A 6,000-nucleotide genomic window follows, 5' to 3' on the forward strand; every position below is an offset into this window, starting at 1 on the left:
CTAGGCCACCCTAGAGGGACTGCTGTCTGGAAGGACCCTGAGCTTTGGAATCGGGCAGTCTGATCAGATCTGGACTATCTTTTAGGGACAGCCCACTTGATGCTCCACTTGGACCAGAGCTCCTGTTGTATCCCAGACTCCACCCTTCTTTGCTCTCAATCAAGATGCTCAGAGGCAGTAGTCCTCTGTGCCAGAAACTTGCTCCTCATGTCTTTGTGTGTAAAGGAATATACTGCGCTCGCACACGCATACACACACACACACACACACACACACACACACACACACACCAGTCTTATTGAGAAGAGTGAATTATATCAACCAGTATCTTATTGGCCCCTGGACTAGTTTTTATTCATGTCCTTAACTCTGTCTTCTCTCTTGTTACCGGACGTTCATTTTCGCTCTTTCTAAGTTGGTTTCATTAAAAAAGGTGAGCGCAGCGACTCACAATCCAATCCGTGAGGCAGAATCCTTCTCACCCAGCTCCTGAAGACCTTCAGCATCATCCCACAGAGCTGGGAATTAGGCGCACCGACGCTAGACACCTGCTACGAGGTGCTGTGGGCCAGAAAGGCTTCTCCGGCTCACACACAGGTTAGAGCTGCGTGGGCTCTTCTGTCGCTTGTCAGGTTTACCAAAAGCATCAGCGTGGGAATTCAATGACTGCTATTGTGTACTTCAGTGTCCTTTTAAAGCTACTGAACTCTTTCCGATGTTCATTTTCTCAGGCTAAGGCTAATTTTTATGAAAATCAAGACTCCCTCCCCATATGTGTATATAACTTTCCTATGTGTTTCACACAAGAGAACTAAACAGAGACCTCTCCCAGGGTTTCTCCAGGCTCCTTACGGCCCTCGGATGCAGCCACCAGGATGCACAGAAGAAGGTATCAGGGCCGGTCCACAAAGGCGTGAGCAGTTGTTCTCAACCTGTGGGTCGAGACCATCAGAAAACACACATTTCCAATGATCTTAGGAAATGAGACACCATCCAGTAGCAGAATTAGTTAAGGAGTAGCAACAAAAAAAAAAAAAGTGTATGGTTGAGGGTTCGTAAGACCATCGGAAATAGGTGTTTTCTGATGACTAAGAGAACCTGCTGGCCTAGAGTCATCTAAAAAGGGCATGTCAGGGGAGGAGTTCCCCAGACCATAGTAGTCTGTGGGCATGTCTGCAAACTGACCCAGGAAGACCCAGCCTACTATAGGCGATACCATATGCTGGCCAGGTTGTCCTGGGCTGTACAAGAAAGGTAGCTATGTGTGAGCCTTTAAACTAGCTAGCAAGTTCTATCAGATCCTGCTTCAAGCTCCTGCTGCAGTCCCTGCTCCTTTTAACGAGGGACTGTGACCTTGAAAGTGCAGGCCAAATTCATTCTTTTCTTCCCTACGTTGCTTTGGTCAGACTATCTTATCGAGGCAACAGGAGAGGAACCAGAAAAATGCCTGGCGTTCACACATATGGCACTGTCTTAGTGAACCTGTCAAGCTGTACAATTAATGCATTAGTAACCATAGCAACGGAAAGGGGGACCAGTACCAGTCGACTTCAGCCACACCGGGACCGGAGATGAATGGGATGTGCGGGACTCACTTTGGCTGACGATCTAACGCACTTCTGTAGCACTTAGCATGTACCGCTCTGGCATCTGAATCACTCAGCCCACACAGAAATCCTGAGTATCATCAGCTCCGTTACGGATAGGGGAGAAAGGTTATGTAACTCACCCGAGACCGCCCAGCTAAGATTGGGACCTTGCCCTCTACTGAGTCACAGTGTCTCTCGAGTATCCCAAAAACATGGAAATGAGTCATCTTAGCTCTCTGACAGACACTGAAGAGATGATTAAAGAGGAGGATCACGACTGTACCCCCGCCCCCACGATTCCGCTTGACGGTTCGAGAGAGTTTACTGAACCAATGATTCGGCCAGGTGCCGCTTGTTTGGTATTATTTCTGGTTAATTTAGCATCAAATCCTGGCCCTGTTCACTGAATAGACCGGGAGCCTTGTGGCCTCGCACAATGGAACACCTGCATCAGGGCGGCCTCCAGTGAGCTCCCTCCGTGGTGGGTTCCACATCATACGTTTTTCTATAATGCGCTGACAAAACCCTGCCCCGTGGCATCAGCCACATGGCACCCCTGGAGCACTTGAGCTCTGGGTCAGACATACCCGCCAGTCCTTGGACTTTGGAATGGAGTATTTAGATCCTGTCCAGACGAAACTTACATAACAGGAAAGTCGTGTACCATGCAGAAGTCATGGGGATGGGAAGCCATGCATCCTCAAACCATCTGCAGTTGAACACACATTCAGCCTTTTATATTTTGATATGCCTTTAATAGCTCAATGGCTGGGCCACTTCCAAACCTCCACACTAACACACTCCCCTGCCCCAATATTCCTGAGTTATTACTTACTAAAATCTATATTCTATCTTTGTTCGGCAGGAGGAGAGGGCACTCCTCCCTGGTTCTTAAATGTTGGCTGTCTCTCTGTCCTCTGTACCCATGCCCCTCAGGCATGATGTCTCTCTCCTACCCTGGCATAGCAGCTGTCCCTCTCTCTCTCCTCGGTCCCTTGCCCGGAAATCCTAAAAGTCCCACCTCTGTCTCTCTGCCCAACCATTAGCTGCCGGCAACTTTATTTACCAATCAAAACCAACTAGGGGTGGGGTCCCTCAGTCTCTTATGTGCAGATGTGGGAATTCTTGTGCAATTTGGGGGACCAAATTAACATAATACAAGAGACTTTGGACCAAATGCACAACAAATGGGGGGGGGGGAAGAGGGGCTTTACTCTCTGGACTTAGAAACAAATCCACAAATATATACACCATGACAACCATTTGCAGCGGATACGTAACTCGGTCTACAAATCGTGAGATAAACGCACTTTCGACGGTTTATACTGTCTTAATCCTACTGAATGCTAAGGAAATTCTTGAGCCCTCCTGGGCCCCTCCTTGGGGATTTGATGAGTGTTAGCCTGAGTCCTTAGGGCTAAGGGTGCTGCTGCTCAGGGCTGCATTGGATCCCCACTGTTCAAGCAGGGTTTTGATTCATGCCTAACCCCAGCACCTCTCTGTGTCCTCTCGCACAGACTCTGAACTATACCTGTCTTTCTGAAACTCAGTCAACTCCTTCTCATGGATGAGGAGACAACAGAAAGAAGACGCGGCTCCTCTCGCGGCTTCACTGTTTTTGAAGAACTGATGACAGGCTGGATGATCAAGACAGTCCTACTGCTTATCATCTTCCCTATATTTCTCATGCTTTGGATGTCTATCAAACCTCAAACTTCAAGGTTTGCCCTGTTGCTACAGCGCTCTTCGTCATCATTCCTACAAGAATAGCTTAAGACAAATCCCCAAAAGGTGGGGGGGGAGGGAGGCAGTGACAACAGGTGACACCCGGAGGGGAAAGCAGAGGCTTTCTTACAACATCTCTACTCCAGATTCACCAAGTGCAACCTACGCTCCAGAACTGGAGATTCTGGGATGAGTATGCAGGAGTGTTTGAACCTATTGGTAGTTTCAACGCCGAAAAAATAATATCACAAATATGTTTGGTACAATATTATAATGGCTAGACTGTCCAAAAGCTGAAAAAGCTACATTTATAAAGGTTGTGAAGAGACTCGTGGTCATTTCTCCTTATTGATTCCTTTTATTTTTTTTTTTTTTTTGGTTCTTTCTTTTCGGAGCTGGGGACCGAATCCAGGGCCTTGCGCTTCCTAGGTAAGCGCTCTACCACTGAGCTAAATCCCCAGCCCCCCTTTTATTTTTTTTTTAAAGATTTATTTATTTATTTTATGTGTATGGCTGCACTGTCCTTGACGCACCAGAAGAGGGCATCGGACCCCATTACAGAGGGTTGTGAACAACCGTGTGGCTGCTGGGATTTGAACTCATGACCTGTGGAAGAGCAGCCAGCGCTCTTAACCACTGAGCCGTCTCTCTCCAGCTCTCCTTATTGATTCCTGTAACTCACGGTCCGCAGCCTGTGGGTGGGGATGTCTCAAGGGAGTTAAACGACCTTCCCACAAGGGTCACCTAGGACCACTGGAAAACACAGACATTTACATTATGATTCGTTCACAGTAGCAAAATGACAGGAAGTGGCAACAAAAATAGTTGGATGGTTGGGGCAGGGTCACCACAGTATGAGGAAGTGTGTTAGAGAGCGTTAGGAAGGGTGAGACCCACTGCTTTAACTGGAAGCACATTCCTCAAAACACAAGTGTGTGGACGGCCAGAGTAAGTTTTAGCCAGTAAAATTGCTATCACATGTTGTCATGTGAAATGGCCCAAATGGTGATGATGATGGTGAAGTTTCCAGATTTGGTGAAGTATGCACAAGCAAGGTGATACCAACAGTATCACCCAGTTGGTGGCCCAAACACACTTTATAAATGGATCCTGTACCCTGGTGTCTCTACTGCAGAGGAAAGGCTCTGTGTCAAAACTTTCTACTTTCTGGTATCCTCAAAAATGATAGATAGATAGATAGATAGATAGATAGATAGATAGATAGATAGATAATTCAGGGACTGGGCAAGGCAGCTGAGCACTAGCTTCTCTTACAGAGGACCTAGGTTCAAGTCCCAGAGCCTGAGTCTGTAATTCCAGTTCTGGGGGAATCTAACTCCCTCTTCTGTGTTCCTCAAGGTACTGCATACAAGTGGTATACAGCAACGTGCGCATATGTGGGCAAGCTGCCCTTACACTTAAATAATAATAAATCCTTCTGTTTTTAATAAAAACTCACATGTGAGAGCTCCTGCATTGAGAGCTCCTAAATCTCTCTGCTGCGTTGATGATCACGTGGTACAGATGCGTGCCAGTCAGCTGCACGGGGGCGTAACTCTAAGCTTGCTCCGCGCTACCGGGTCTCTGACTAGTTCATTTTTAAAGTGCCTGAGAAAGAAGCAGTGGTTAATTTGTGGCCATTTTCCCTTCCTCTCGAGAAAATCCTTACAGACTGGCACTTTTCTGGCATGTGTGGGAGCTCTGGGCCACTCCAGGCTCCAGTCGTGGGACTTGAAATCCTAGCAGTGCACAAGTGGAGATTTGGCTCCATTTCCCGAAAGCCTCCATTACCGAGTCTTGGAGTCTCTGCCTCATATACATAGATGGGAGCTGCTCTCAGGCGTTAAATGACACTGGCGGCTTATCACCCACAAAATCCCACAGGATCAGCCAACCAGCAAGGAGTTAGGCGTCTACAAAGCTCCTGCCCTTCGGACTAAAATATCTAGATGTGAACTCCAAGGAGTTCTACTCGGCGCCTTATCCTCGGATCTGTGGTTTGCTTAGTATCTATTCTTTTTATAGGAGAACGCTCATCTTTTATTCCTACTGAAAAGACTTCAATCACTAACTGGCAAACTAAGAAATCTTACTGACTTTTAGAACGGCCAGTGTCAGAGCAGCAGTAGAAGAATGGAAACAATGAGATCATTACCGTCTTGGTGAGGGGTGCCCTTGTCTCTGAGAAGCAGAGGTTAATCAGCTAGTCTCGAGATAGGGAAGCCGGGAGGTCTCTGCAGCTCCTGCACAAGAAACAATAATTGGAAAAGGAAAGAAAAATTAATGTCACCCCTTTGGCTTACTGTGTAAGTTCGTGCTCCAGCACAAATCGCAAAAAAAAATGGTTTCCAGGCTCTGGAGAGAGGTCATCTCAGCACTTCCTGTCAATATTACAGACATATGATGATTGGATTGTCTTAAGTTTAGAATAGAAGGATTAGCTTAAATCACTTCGCTCCGTCCTCTGTGTCAGTAACACTGTCGGCAAAGACTTAATCAAGATGCACAATTTTTATCCACATCTGTGGGCACATTTTGAAATACAGGGTAGAAAAATGAATGAGGGTCAAGGTTTAAAAGCAAGGCCATGCTATCTAAACATTGAGACACCCAGGTGATATTAAAAGTATCTGAAGCTGGAACTTTTCCCTGAAACCAGCTTCAGGATGAGGGAACAGCCACGTAC

This window comes from Rattus norvegicus, chromosome 20 (assembly GCF_021556685.1).
Source record: "Rattus norvegicus strain SHRSP/BbbUtx chromosome 20, alternate assembly SHRSP_T2T, whole genome shotgun sequence".
Taxonomy (NCBI): domain Eukaryota; kingdom Metazoa; phylum Chordata; class Mammalia; order Rodentia; family Muridae; genus Rattus; species Rattus norvegicus.